Here is a 16,518-nt window from a genome sequence, read left to right as displayed (position 1 = left end):
TCAGTCCATAGAACACGTTTCCAGAATGCAACATCTTTATCAATATGACGTTTTGCAAAGGCTAGCCTTGCTTTCAGGTGCATAGGCTTCAATAAGGGAGTCTTTCTCGGACGACATGCTTTTAAACCAGCTCTCTTCAAAACTCTACCAACTGTATGTCGAGATACATTCACTCCAGAGGTGCTCTGTTCATCAACAATCTCCCCAACAGAGATCCTTGGGTTTTGTTTTACTTGTCGAACAATTGTCCGTTCATCTCTTGGGGAAAGAATCCTTTTTCTCCCTCTACCCTCTAAACTCCTAACGTGGCCTTGCGATTTGAACTTGTTTATTATGGCTCTAACAGTGGATTTGGGAAGGTTTTGCTTCTTTGAAATCTTATCATAGCCCTCCTCATTGGTATGGCATGCTACAACAAGCTTCCTGACGTCTTCGCTTTGTACCTTAGTTTTAACCATGGCGATTGAAAATTATAATTTAGTCACTTATAATAGTTTAAATAAATCGCTATCTAAAAATTATCTGAAAAAAATTATTCACTGAATTAGCGTTAAACAAGCATAATATGGCTATTAAAAAGTTCAGAAAGCACGTAAACCGGAAATTGATTGATATTATACTGATACTAAATGAAAAACAAAGCCGTGCCAATAATTTTGAACAAGGGTTTTTTGCAATTATGTTTGTTGTTCCTTTGTTATTTATTTTTTCTAAAATCCGATTGCTGCATCGGAAAGGCCAGTTAAAAATACATAATATACTTTGTTATTTTCTTTAATTTAATCCCTTTTTTAGAATTTATCAGACAAAATTAAACTTTTATTTTACCGTGCCAATTAATATAGTCATCACTGTATATATATATATGCGTATATATATATATATATATATATATATATATATATATATATATATATATATATATATATCATATTATATATATAAATTCACTTATCATCCCTTTTTAAAAGATGGAATCGCACCATCGTGGAAGGCAAGATTCAAGCAAGAGCGCCAGTCTATAGAGTTTTGTAATTAGAGGATGGAACGATAAAATTGTTGCCCTAGAAAAGACGACATGTTTCCATTTTCGTTTGATTAAAACCGGTTTTCTTCTTTTTTTTTTCTTCAGAGAATATGCTAGTTAACCAGTTGTGTACAAATCCCAAGAACGATAGAAGCCTTTTATCATATGTGAAAATGACACAATCTTCAATGAGCGAGGTTGGAGATGCACCGCTATACAACTAATGTTCCCTAGCGATCCAAGTTATGACAACAGGACCATTGCTAACACCCTCAAAATGCAAATCCAGACTGTAAAACGCTTGAGGGCTCAGCTCAACAAAGTTTGCAGCCACAGTTATGGTCTTCAGTGTAGTTTCAAGTGAGGACCATATCATGCCACCTCACATCCTCGAAGTCGGCTTGAAAGTCAACACCAAAGTGTATCTGGACGTGCTGAAGAGTGTGAAGATCCCCAGGTGCAATTAGGTGGCCGCTGGCCAACCCACAATTTCAGAGAGATCCAGGCTTAGCTTCAGAAGGAGTGCTATGACAGTGTACCCTTCTCTCACTCGTCCCTTTCCTCCCTCAATCTGAGCCTGCTGGGCTAATTCGTTTGGTCAAATCATCAACAGCAAAAGCCAGTATTTGCCAAGTTCCTGCTAGTGCATGTGGAAAAGATATGCTCCCAGTTCCAGACCTGTATCGAGCCAATGATTTAGGCTGAAGGCAGCTACATTTAATAGATGCCAGCTCTACCACACAATAAAGTTATATGAATTGATTTTTTTCAATAAAAGTTTTAAAATAATGCTGTAGTGTTGTTTTCTTTAGGGCAACAAATTTATCATTCCAACCTGTATATATATATATATATATATATATATATATATATATATATATATATATATATATATATAACTATTTCATTTATTCACATCAATTTACTATACGAAAGTATAGATTTATGCGTAAACTTTAAGTATTTACTTCAAAAGTGCTCAATACGTAGGTAGAGCTAGTTAGTAATTTATAAAATATATATGGCGATTAAGCTACACTGAATATTCTGCGTTTCATCCAACTATAGGATTCGTCAGGCTTATGCGCGAATTCTGTCGTTGCTTCTTGTTTTTATACATGTTGAGGATTACTAGTTGGCCAATCAGCTTTCTAGTATCCACCGTGCCCCTTCCTACCAGCCAATGGGCATGCATTTTATCAAACAAAGGATCTGTTTTAGAGATAGGTTAGTTGTTTTAGGTGGCCGTTCTACTTCTTTTTTTTTTTTTATATGCATATAAATATACCTATGTGTACACAATAATGCACATATATATACATATATATATATATATATATATATATATATATATATATGTATATATATATATATACATATATGCGTGTGATCGTTTATGTATATTCATGTTTATTTAATTTATTTATTTGTTTGTTTTCTATTGTTATTGTTAGTTTTAAAGCTATGTTGTATCGCTATCCTAGAGTAAGTTTTATTTTGTGAACACAGTTGTTTGCTATTTCCCGCCTACAGTTTAATAGATTTTGAGGTTCTTTAAAGTACAGGATAGAAAATTTTTCATGGAGGCATAATTTACATGGGTCGTCTAAATGTCTGCATGTGGTAGCTTGTCTTATTATTTTCCATTCGACTACCGGCGAATGTCCGCTTTCTTTGAGTTCCCAGTATTTATTCGCTAGTGTTGTTTTTATACGGTGTTCGCGGACATTCGCCGGTAGTCGAATGGAAAATAATAAGACAAGCTACCACATGCAGACATTTAGACGACCCATGTAAATTATGCCTCCATGAAAAATTTTCTATCCTGTACTTTAAAGAACCTCAAAATCTATTAAACTGTAGGCGGGAAATAGCAAACAACTGTGTTCACAAAATAAAACTTACTCTAGGATAGCGATACAAAATAGCTTTAAAACTAACAATAACAATAGAAAACAAACAAATAAATAAATTAAATAAACATGAATATACATAAACGATCACACGCATATATATATATATACATATATATATATATATATATATATATATATATGTGTATATATATATATGTGCATTATTGTGTACACATAGGTATATTTATATGTATAAAAAAAAAAGAAGTAGAACGGCCACCTAAAACAACTAACCTAGCTCTAAAACAGATCTTTTGTTTGATAAAATGCATGCCCATTGGCTGGTAGGAAGGGGCGCGGTGGATACTAGAAAGCTGATTGGCCAACTAGTAATCCTCAACATGTATAAAAACAAGAAGCAACGACAGAATTCGCGCATAAGCCTGACGAATCCTATAGTTGGATGAAACGCAGAATATTCAGTGTAGCTTAATCGCCATATATATTTTATAAATTACTATATATATATATATATATATATATATATATATATATATATATATATATATCAGTAAAATTGAATTTAATTTGAAAGTCCTCGCAAAAAAAATAGGACCGACCGTATTCTGCATAAGAACCATTTTATTAAATAAATTTCTTCAGAAAAAGTTGTTAGAATTAAAATTTAAATGAAAAAGGTATTATTTTTTCAAGAAAGATCACAAGGATCGAATAAATTATTCACGATTTTAGCAACTAGTGTTGATTCTTTTATAAGTTTCGCTTTCGTCATTTTATTATTTCACTACGTTATAATTTCATTGCTTTGGACTTAACTAGATCCATAACGACTTTCATCATTCTTATGGAAAGGGTGAAATATGATTAAGAATTAGAATAAAAATACTGTTTTAATCAGTTTATTTGGTATGTGTGTAAAGTGTGATGATGTATGCAGATGGAACCTGGCCAGTTAGGGTTTGTATTTATTTGCTCCCCCACCGAGCAAATTAGACACAAGGCCGATTTTTAATGTGAGGAGTGAAGGGGAAATGGGGACCAACTCCCCGGGGAATAGGGGAGCTGGATAGTGACAATTGGTATGAAGGGTTGCCCCTACATTGACCAAGGTCTTATATGTGGGGTTTCCCCCACATATGGTCTTTGCTTGAACTTTGGTGTCCAGCCCAGCAGGGGGGCCGGGCTAGTTCAAACTGGCCAGTTAGGGTTGAAGACATGCGTTGCATGAAGGTAACTGACATGAGAATAATACAATTGATGTGTAATCTGAATCTTAAAGACAGATTTAGTTCTGATGGGCTCAGAGTAGATGTGTGCAGAATAGTAGACTTTGATGGTTTGGTCACCTTGAAAGAATATGATGATGAAAGTTCTTAAATAACGGTTCAAGCAGCAGATTATTTCACAAGCGTTGGCCAAGGGAAACATGAAAGAAAGTGAAAAAATAGATGGACGAATGAAAGGGATGTAAATAAAGACCTGGCAGAGATATGTTACTTTTGAAGTCAATTTCTTAAAGTTGTCCGACGCATGTAAAACAGAAATTAAACCAATGAGGATGATGCAGCTGATGATGCTTGCTGCTGTTGCTGCTGATGATGATGATGATGAGGATGAGTCAGAAAAATATGCATATGAATAAAGTGTAAATATATTTATGCATTTATTTTTGTTTAATATGTCAGATCTAAAGGCATAAACTTACGGGCGAAATCCCTCTATTCTGTACATGGGGTTGTAGTTGATGCGGTCACTATCAGCAAATAGATGTCTTGGCAGAAAGAGGATCGCAGCTTTTTGAAAGATCATTTCTAAAAGCAGGAAAGTGTACTGCTCTGCTGAGCAGAGAACATTAAAATGTATTAGTTTTTCTGAACCATATAATTACACAGCCCTGAAGATGCCTTTAGCAAGTTTTTGAATATAATCTTCTAAGCATGTGATGACACAATAAAGACTTTTGGTTGCAAGACCATGATGCCTGGTTGAATTTTGTTCTCAAGCAGGTGGCAAAGCTTTAGGGAGCATGCATATTATTCTAACCTCACCAATACATGACAAAATACACTATTTAAAGTGATGGAACCAATAATATTTTTGTATATTGGGAGGTTGGCAAGGGCAACAGTATCAATTGATTGTTTGTTGAGGTTAGAGGAATCACATTTTCTAAGCATGTCAACAAAGAAAGTGAAAGTACGAATCATGTCTGTCGTGATGTCATCGATTAAGTTAGGGAAGATTAACATGATAGATCTAGATTGTAACACCGTGAACAAAACCCGGCTATTTTTATGGGCGTTTTCAGCTGTGACTATCAGCAAATAGATGATTCGTCAGAGATAACATTGCAGCTTTGTCGGAGATCACTCTTGGCAACAGGAAGATGCATCGTTCCAGTGAACAGGGGAACCAAAATACTGTAATGTTTGGTAAGTCATGCACTTATCCAAACTTGCAGATGCTTTTAGCAATTACTTCAGTGCAATCTGGTAATGACACAAGCCAAACATTGTTAGATTGAATAAACCTGATGTAAACGTCCAAAATGACGCTAACCGTGATACAGCTGAACATAAAAAGATAATGAAATACCAGGAACTCCAGAATGACTCAAAAACAACATTGTCTCTGAAAGAAATAAAAGTTATACTGGTTCTGGTAAAAGTAACTGGCTTAATGAAAACAAATCTTTAAATATAATGAGACTCAATCGCTTGAGGTCTAAACTATAGTACAAGGAAGATCATTATCCATCATCCAGTGTGGCTGTAGCTGAGATTGAACTCACTACATGAGTTTATAGTGTAATTCAAATCTTGTCCGTAGTTTAATACTTAGTACTTTGCTAGGACTATCAAGGGTATTTTTTATTGTGACGCCATCACTAGATGGGGTGCCTACCACAAGAGAGTCCCATCTACCCTCAAGGGTAGGATAGACCGCTCCAGTTTCTCAACCAGGTATTTTACCCCATGGTACATACAGCACCTCGCCTTCTGAAATGGTCACCCATGTAGTACTGGCCAGACTCAACATTGCTTAACTTCAGTGATCTAGTGAGAACCAGTGTGTCAACGTGATTGTGCCTTATATAAAACCAAATACTCTTGATATATTTGAACGAACTGAAGTAAAATAAAAGAAAAAGCAAGTAAAACAATCGCCTTTAACAAAGAATTTTGCTAAGTATATGTTAAAGCTCTCCTGAGTATGCATATGTCTTATGTGTCAAGTTTGTGTCATACATGATAGTTTAAAGACATGTTTTGCTCGTTTCTGCATACGTCCCCATTGTGATCCTACCAGACTGAAAAAGACTGCTCCAGAAGTGACCAGCGAACCTTGGTTTTCTGTCTCGAAGCAAAATGTAGACTCAGAGTATAAGTGAGCACCTAGGCAACACCGGGTAAAATAGATTCGTACAAATCAGCAAGTTGCATTATTTTGACTAGTTTGATTTTATTTTGTTAGCATAGGTATCCATGATAAACTTGGCCCTGTCGGTGGGGCATTAGAATATGCCGACTGCCCCCCTACAGAGGGTAAAAGTCCCTCAATGGGGGACCTGGATATGACCTTAAACTATATCCAGTCAGGAGGCCCCAGCTTGTAGGCTTTGGGGAGTGTGGAGCTGCCCTTTAATTACCATTGCTCCGAGGTCCACTCTGACCCGGAGTGGTAGTACCTGTTAGGGTCCCAACTATGGGTTAAATAGAAACCGATGTGAAAACAACAAATATATTCTATTAAAAAAAATGTTCTTCAAAATCTTTGGCTTCGGCATTAAATAACACAAAAAGGGTTGATATGCCGTAAAACTAAAACAATCAACCAACCATGATAAACTCCTGTACTTCTTGGGTTATCCACATTAAGATTGCCAAATCTAGTTTCTTACTTTAGATTACTAGTTCAGACTGGTGTGCACTTCATTACTGTAAACTCTTGATGGAGGTACTTCTGCTACCTTAGTATGATTTGATTCAGAGATTTTACTTAGTAGCTAGTCTAAAAGTTCTTTACCAGCCTGACAATCGAAGCAAACAAGAATTAAGTTATCTAACTGCAATTGTATTGAAAGGAAGTGCCAAAATCGACAGAAGATCCGCACTATTGTCTATTCATCTGATTGGCAGTTCCTTTGTTAGTCTGTCATTTTGATTGGTAATTCATTTGTTCGTTAATTTTGATTATTATGTCTGCCAGTTGTCCTCCTCTTGAAATATTTAGCTTTGCAAATATTTGAATAGTCAATGGATTTAGTAATTAAAATTTTACTTCAAAATCTTTCTAATATCGTGAAAATGAATGAGATTTACTTAAAAAGAATTTTCTGTATGGAGTGACGTGTTTACAACTTTAATTAAAATCACTTCCCGACAAGGTTCTTTTTTTTGTTACATGGGGTCACCACTAATTAAGGCCCGAAGGCCACTCAGGCATAAGGGTTATTGCGTGTACAGTAAACAATGATATAGTATTGTAGTAATCATTAGTATTGGAGATTTGATAGAGTGTCTTACTTAAGGGGGCGGTTTGTCAGAAATTTGTTTGTGTTGGACTTGAAGACGTCCAAGTTGTAGTCAGGTGGGAAACAGGCAAACAGAAGAGAGTTCCACAGTCCTGACCTTCTGAGAAAGAAGATCTGCTCATGGAATCTACGTTTGGATTTAGGCACAGATAAAGAGTGGGGAAAATTATTGACAGTAGTTTCAGCCAGACTGGTGTTTCTCGTGAAAGACTGGCGAAGGAGGACGAGAGATTGGAGTTCAGACGAGAACTTGCAATGGAAATAACGATAAAACAAAGACAGGCTTGTAACGTCTATTCTGTGGGAGAGAGGTTGCAGGGAAGAGAAAAGGGCATCCCCACTAAGCCACGAAGTCTATTTTGTACTCTGTCAAGGCAGGATAGGCTGTTTTTAGCAGCTCATACCCAGGTGTGGCAGCAGTATTCCATCCTTGGATGTACTTGGCTTTTATACAGATAGAGAATTGCATCAGTAGTGAGATATCTTCTGGAGCGGCAGAAGGATCTCACCATTTTCCCAGCATCCTTGGCAACAGACCTGATGTACTTGTTCCATTTCAGATCAGGAGTAAAGCTCAAGCCCAGAAGCTTGTCAAAACATGGAGCCTCCCTAGACGAGAGCCATCCATTTCAATTGATGCCAGATGGGGATCAGAGCGTTTATGATGCAAAGACAAAAGCTTGGTTTTTGATGCATTAAAAGTGACCAGCCACCTCTTCCCCCACTGTACCATGCACTCAAGATCAGAGGAGAGAGAATCAGATAGAACTTTGTCATTTACGGCCTTTGATATGTTGCCATGGATGGTTGTGTCATCAGCATAGATGTCAACGAATGATTTAAGTATGTGTTTTGGGAGATCATTGATGTAGATCAGGAAGAGAGTTGGGCCGAGGATGGACTCCTGAGGGACTCCAGCATTAATACTGTGGGCCTCTGATTTCTGTCCATCAACCACTACTCTTACGAATCTATCAGAGAGAAATGATTTAATGATTGAGTAAACATTTCCAGTGATACCGTAGCTGGAAATCTTGTGAAGTAGGCGCTTATGCCATACCTTGTCGAAGGCCTTCGATATGTCAAGAGCAATTGCCCTGGAAAGGAAGACTTTGTCAAGAGATTCACTAATCCTATGAGATATAACTATTAGCACATCTTCTGTAGATCTTGCAGAGCGGAAACCATATTGCATGTCCCTAAGACGGTTGTTTCTGTTGAGGTGGTTGACTACTTTATTTAATATGGATTCCAGCAACTTACTCATGACACACAGGAGACTTATTTGTCTGTACTGAGAGGGAGATGACTTTTCACCTGAATTCTTAAATACAGGGCATACTGATGAGGTTTTCCAGGGTGTTGGAAAGCACTTCTCCTTAAGGCAACGCTTAAACAGTTTTGTAAGTATGGGGGCAAGTTCTGGTTGGAGCTTTTTCAGCACTATAATTGGAATGGCGTCAGGTTCAGTTGCTTTACTGGAATCAAGGTTCTTGATTAGTTTAGCGACCTCATGCACAGATATTTGTATGTTGCATAGCGTGTTGTCTGTTATAGGAGGAAATACAAGGAGTTGATGGCCTTTGTCACATAGGGTAGAATTAGTTGCAAAGTTCTTGGCAAATAGTCTGGCCTTCTCTGATGCTGACGAGATGAACTCAGGTCCATTGATGATAGTAAGGATAGAACGCACGCTTCTGTTCAAGATCTTGTTTGCTATTTGCCAGAACTGGTGGGGACCAAGCCGCTGATCAGCTACTTCGGATTTAACAGACTGAGCATATAGCTCTCTTGCATTTTTTATTACTCTTTTACAGTGGTTACTGGCAGTCCTGAAAGCAGCTTTAGTCTCAGTACATCTATTATGTTGGTAGCTATGGAAAAAGTGACTTCTGTGCGCGATACCGCAGCACATCAGGGGAAAACCATGGCTGGCTGTTAGGTTTTTGTTGGAATTTTTTGGATGGTATGAATCGGTCTATGTCTACAATTAACCATTCGGTTAGATCTGATACTATAGAGGACACATCCTTTTTAAACATGGAATTTAGAGGTAGGTCAGATATGAATGTACGGAAGCTATCTCAGTCAGCCATAGAGTATTGATATACAGTATGGTGGATAGGTACGTCTGAAGACTTATTACTTTTCATTTTTATCTTAACTGCTACAACAGAGTGGTCGGAGGATCCCAAAGGAGATAGAACGGAACATTGTGATTTTCAAACACAGGAGAGTGGACATCATCAATTTGAAGACTTAAAAAAAAAACAAGAATGCATGGCTTGAATCTATGAACTTGTATGAAATACCCTAAAATCCACGAGTGTTTTTGAACAACAGAACTGAAACAAATTTATATATTCGAATCATTTGATCTAGAATTCTCCTTTTGTCTGTTATTTTCTGCAACATTTTGGCCGATGTAAACTCTAACATTCTTTCGGGTGTATATGGACAATGATTACAGTCTACTGGAGGCTGAAGGTTCAATCCTTTTTTTTTTATAAGGAAATCACTCATTATCAGGACCCGAAGACCACTCAAGGATCAGGCTAATGAATGAAAGGTGGTAATGTAGTAATTGTTAATGGTGAAAATTTGATAGAATTTGATTATTCAAGTATATGTTCCATATGAAAGTTGCCCTTAAGGTCACACATTATTATTTCAAGAGGTGCAGGATCACTTTTCTATATTAATTTAACGTAAAATGAACACCCACGTTCTGGTTACCTTTTTTTCGGGGTGTGGGGGCTGTTTTTTTAGGAGTGGTGTTTATTAAGGCCAGTTAGGCTAACACAAAACCTACTTTAAAAAACTAAACTTAAAGCACACCTGAAAACCTATAAAAAACAAGTTTTTAAGGAAGGTTTTGTGTTGGTCTACAAGGCCACAATTACCAAATGCACATCACCCATAAAAAATACAACAGACGCCTGCCCACAAAAAAGGTGGCTATAAAGTGGGTGTTCATTTTACCTAAAATTAATATAGAAAAGCGCCCCCCCCACACTTTTTAAAACTATAATTTCTTCATATCTTGGAAACTACTCGTTTTCTGGGATTTTAGCTGTTATTTTCGTTTTCAGCATCCTTGAAATCTATAATAGTGGTAATTTTAAAGGATTTTTGGGGTTAGAAAGATACTGCACCTTTACTAATATTTCAATCAAAGCCATTTGTTTTCCTAGTTTTGCATATGAATTACAAAATATCTGATATTTCCCCAAAACTTCTAGCCTTAATGGACGGGAGAACAAAGCTTGCTGCTATGGTATAAAATTATCTTAAATAACAGCAAGGGGAGACATTTGATTTGAAATATTTCCCATGTGTTATTCTCTCCTATTTGGTTTTCTTACATAAGGTAAATTTCACAGTGTATAAGGATTATTGGATACTGGAGATATTCATATTCCAGGTTAATATTATCCAGAGGCAAAGCAACCAATGAAGATTTAACGAAGTTCATACAAGAGTGCTCAATACCAGAGTAGAGAAATATATACATTATATTTTTTTCTTATATATATATATATATATATATATATATATATATAGGGAGACCCGACTTTGCCTTGGATTGAATGATGATCAACAAATATTTCACACTCCTATATTTTTATTGTCATCGAAATCCGTGAAACCGCCCAGGAGGAAGTTTCACGTGCCTCCATGCAGTAAATTAGTCCCAACTATATGTTATTCTACATTGCACTCTAGAGAACCTACTGTTTCTTTTATAAAATTATTTTATATAAACTTATTTTTAGTTAACGAAAAAAAAAAACATTAAGAAATTTAGGTGCGGCCTTTCAACCTACAGATCAGGTCCTGCAAAAAAAAAAAAAAAAAAAATGCTATCAACTTACCCACAGTAGATTTTTCACGGCCTGTTGTTCTATCATTATTGCTAAGCGACAACATGGAACAATGGCTTTAGCGATGATAGATGAATTAAAATAACAGTTTCGATTTTTAAGAAAATCGGTTCAGTCGTTTCGGGGTCTATAAGGAATGAACTAACACTCTGAGAGACAAAGTTGCATATATATATATATATATATATATATATATATTATTGTCTAATATATATATAATTATCTAATATATATATATATAATTGTCTAATACATATATATATATATATATATATATATATATATATATATATATATATATATATATATATATATATATATATTGCCTAACCCATGCCCATACATCCACCTGCAGGAATGGAACCTAGCCAGTTACAACCTGGAGATCATTATCAGAATAAGAATTCTCTAAGTAAAACATAGGTAACTAGTAGAACGAACAAAAAGGCAAAACAAAACTTCACATTTTAATGAATGATCAGATTTGATCTATGCAAAAATCTCTAGAAAATATGGTTAAATTATTCTTGGCACTAAATATTGGCATCCTATCTATCATTATTCAAAGATATTTCTTTAAAAAAATCTACTCAAAAGGAAGAAGACTTCTCTTGGCATCGTGTGGTTCTAACATGTCCAACAATTGATTGATGACATAGATTTCACGGTAGAAATTGTTTAGTTGATATGATAATCATAGGTGAACAGACTTTATTGATCCTATTCTACTCGGAGATATTATGATAACTAGTCGTAAACAGAGGATAAGAGTAAATTAGTCTGGGACTTTCTCCAGCTGATGAAAACTAATGGCGATTAGTTATGTTTCTGATGTATTACTTTCGATAAAATAATCATGTTTTAACACAAGTTTACCTTCAAATGTTCAAAGATTTTTTAATGTAATTCTTAGGTTCTCCCCAGTGAAAATATAGCCTTAATATCACCCTCGACTATGGTCGAATAATCTGCAATACTTTGTACTCTTTGATGGTGTGGATATATTGAAAGGATGAATGACAGCTCTTGGATTAATAGATGTAGAATAGGTGATATAGGAGGGTTGTCCCAAGTGTAAAGCCTCCTGTTCAAGAACTCATAAACTAAAACGTTGAAGAGCTATTAAAACGGGATATGTTCAAGTGTGACCTTTCCAGGTCTCCAGCAACCAGATGTGAACCCTCAGCGATCCCTAATGGGGACCTCCTTGTCACATATGTGTCGTGCTCGTTCTCTACATGGAATTCTTTGCAAGATCTCTCGGCATAGCAGGATTTCGTGGAGAAACTTTGTCGGAGTCGATTTCACCTTCGGGTTGATATGCCACTGTCACATTGGAAGTGAATAGATTTTCATGCAGACAAAAGAAAGACAGATTCAGATATCTCTGTTCTACTTGGTTAATTAAAGTTAGATTACACAAAATAATATAAAGAGTTATATACAATCGTTCAGTTGTTCATTTTTAACAAACACTAATGAGTCCCAATTAGATTTAATTACTCTCAGTTATGGCGGTAGCAATGGACGGGAAGAGGAGGGAGCAGCGACGACTCTTCGATTATGATTAGATTCGCTCAAAACTCAGCCCCAACTAATTGATTTTGGCGTGTGAATTCGCTTATGTACAGAGGTATCGGGGTAGGATAGGTTGCTCTCTAGGCCAATCGTCGGCAAGTACATCATCACAGGGAGATTCCCCATTGTCTGCATGCACCTGCGAATCTGCGAATCTGTGAACGCTCGCAGATGTGGTTCTCAGGATCAAGAGAGGTTAACCCTGTGACCCCTTGTCTGGCCTCAGAAACGAAATTATATTTCGTTATGTTTCACAAAATGACATCAAATTGTCACTTTCACCAAACAATCAGATTTATACGTCGGTTTTATAAGAAAATAATAAAATTCATAACTTAACTCCTCCTTTCAGCAGGGTCGGCCGCCGCTACCCGGGCATGCAATAATGCTTAACAAATAACACAAGCATAGTTTCGCGGCATTCTCCAGAGTTTCGGGGTCTCCACCTCCCCCAAATGAGGAGCTCTACCGCTCCTTGGGACAATCACGTTATTCAAGTAATGCGAGCGACATTTTGTGCTCCAGAATTTATTTTTTCTACATAGTCACCGCCATTCTCAATGCCCTTTTGCTTTTTTTTATGCCTCGTTGTAAAAATTCAGAGTGCGCTTTGTCAAATACTTCTGTGTCGCCACTCTGAAATCGACGAACCCATAACCATGGTAACATCAACTGCATGCTGACATCAACTCAACTGTAAACGTTAAACAGGCACCGGTGAATGTCGATTAGTTAATTTTTCATATCTGCAGGAATTTAATGACATACTCTGCTTCTGACGCACATCCATGACAAGGGTTGCTTTCTGAGAGTGTTACATCGTCAATATCTGGATCAGAGAGATGAAACTTTAAGATCATGAATGCATAATAAAAATAGGAGGCATTACTTTTGGAGTGTCTCTTCTATATAGATTATTAATAGTGACACTTTTATGATTAGAGGTTAATGGGTGTTAATGTTTAATTTTTAACACCAGAGCGTATATAGATAAACAATAAAATGCTACCTCCTAGTTAGCAATTCCGTATTCCTCTTGTAAAAAAGCCATCCTTTTCCTTTGCGTCCCATTTCGTCTACACGTGAACAACCAAATACAGAGATTTATAAGTCTAGATTTTCTATACGTGCGACTCTTCAGAAGTAAAAATACAATTGTATCCAGAAACACACACAAAAAAATAATAATTAAATTAAAACATTCATAGTGTTAAAGGACTCATAAACGTAGTTTTAAAAAAAAAGGACAGTTCAGTTCACAATGGGAGGACGTGATAAAATGAACCTGAAAGAAAAGAGAGATAAACAAAGACCTAGTTAAACATAGGTTAGTTTGAAAGTTCTAACCAGTGAAAGTGAACGTTCAGGTTGTCATCCACTATAGTCAATTATTCTTTTTGCTACTGGCAAAATCTGGACAGCATAAGGAGTAGACTTCGATGGCATTGCCACATTGAAAGCATTGATGACAGTTCTTGGGTTAGAAGATATAGAACAGCTTAAGCGGCAGATTCAATTCAGAGGGAAAAGTCCGGGAAAACATGGGAGGAAATGATAAAAAAATGACCTGCATGAAATAGGGATTAATAAAGACCAGACCAGACCAGACCAGACCAGACCAGACCAGAGATAGTATAGTTTGGAAGTTACTTTCTTTAAGTTGTCCAATATATACCAACGTGTAATACTAATGTGAACCGCTGCTGCTGCTGCTGCTGCTGATGATGATGATGATGATTCTCTTTCTGAGCATCATTCGTTCATTTTATATGAATCAGATAATTATTGTTAAAATTTCCTCGATATCGCTTTAGCTTGAAGACATCAGATACTTACAGTAGGAATCCCGTGAAGACTGCCAACATCCCTAAGTGAAAGCGTTTCTGGATTTCAACTTTGCACACCTAGGTTTTCAGTCCATGTCACCGCCCTGCTGCTGCTTGTGGTGCTGATGCTGATGGTACTTTATTTAAGGCCACCATTGTTGTTCAAAATTAATAAGATTTTTATCACTATCATAAGAAGTGTAACGAGATTTTTCCTGGCTGACAGAAAAGCCAGGATAGTAAATAAGCTTTGTACTGTAGATGGTAACAAGATGTAGTTGTTTGGATTATTTCAAGGCTGAGAAGAAAATGAAAATATAGATATTTGATCGTTTGTAAAGGAAAACAATTGCGGAATTGAAGAATAACATTAATTGTCCATGTACAACATCCACATGGAAATTGGGTGGAAAAAAAACATAGTCATTATTTACATAAAAAAGGCAAATAAACTAGCTAAGACAGAACAATAACTTCCTTTCATAATTTTATAATTAAAAAAGGACATGCGAATTTACTAGCTTTTTTTTTCTCTAATTGTTTTGATGACAACTATATGGTTCTAATAAAAAAAGATAAGTTGATTATGAGTAATGGCGAAACCTACTTCACTGTAAATAATTTACGTGACGGAAACAGGAATTACTCACAAATAAAAATTATGTGGGTTATTGTTGATAGAACACTTGAAATAAAACTCCTTTTCCTATTTCAGTCTCGTAAATTAAACGAAAGGAAATAAGAGAAAGAGTTAACCAAGAAAATACAACTGGTTATTTTTTTTACCTGTTTATGTATTGGACGTGATAAATATTGATAAGAGGATTTATTAAAATGCAAAAGAAACCTTTAAATACATAAAATACAATTCAAACAGAAAATTAAGTTTATTGGTTTTTATTTGTTTGTTGTGGCTTGGAAGAAAAACAGGTGCTGGTGCACTTACTGATCCGCGCTATTTTTTAAATCGTATTTCCAAGTTTAATTAAAGTTTTATTATATGTTTTTTTATTCAATTGTAAGGTTAAAGTATAGAATACATACAAAACACCCTCCCCTCCCCATGTTCAGAATGGCTTTTTAAATAATAACGTTATTATTTCAGCACGGATCAATAAGGGCACCAGTACCGAAAAACACAACTCTGTAATTAAGGAAAAGAAAATGTATTGAACAAAACAGAACATACAACAAAGGAAGGGTGTTGGGATACGTCAATCTAACTGACAGAAATGCAAGAGTCGAGCATAACCTGTGCTAACGCCGGGAGACATATTTTACCGGTCTTTATAATAAGTGAAAAAGTCATTATCATCTGCAGGGTGAACATCACACAAACCCCATCCCAAATCGTAAATTTGCAGAGGTCTCAGTATCATTAACCCCTAGGGTTTATGATACTTCAATTTGGAGTCACGGACTACGTAGACCATATCTTCAGTCCTTTACAATTAGATTTAAGGTCGGTGTTTGTGTAATATCATCTGTTAGTTTCTGAATGACATTCCAATTCCGTTTCGCAAGTTCAGTTAATTTGGTATTACTATATACATACAAAGTAAATGAAATTTTAGAAGCTATTACGATAGGACCACTTTCCTATTTGTCAATTTTACTTGCAATTCGGGTTGATATTTGTGTTTGCGTTTTTCTCCAATTTTCACCTTCCTTTGGTTGCGTTTCAAAATAATGTCGTTTTGATACTTCTGTGTCTGTAACGTTTTTCTTTTCTGTTCACTTTTAATTGTTACTGCGTTATTTCTCGATGTCGTTTGGAATTATATGCTTCATT

Source organism: Euprymna scolopes, chromosome 9, assembly GCF_053919585.1.
Source record: "Euprymna scolopes isolate OS-2025 chromosome 9, ASM5391958v1, whole genome shotgun sequence".
NCBI classification, from domain to species: domain Eukaryota; kingdom Metazoa; phylum Mollusca; class Cephalopoda; order Sepiida; family Sepiolidae; genus Euprymna; species Euprymna scolopes.
Note: the sequence above shows the minus strand (reverse complement) of the source record.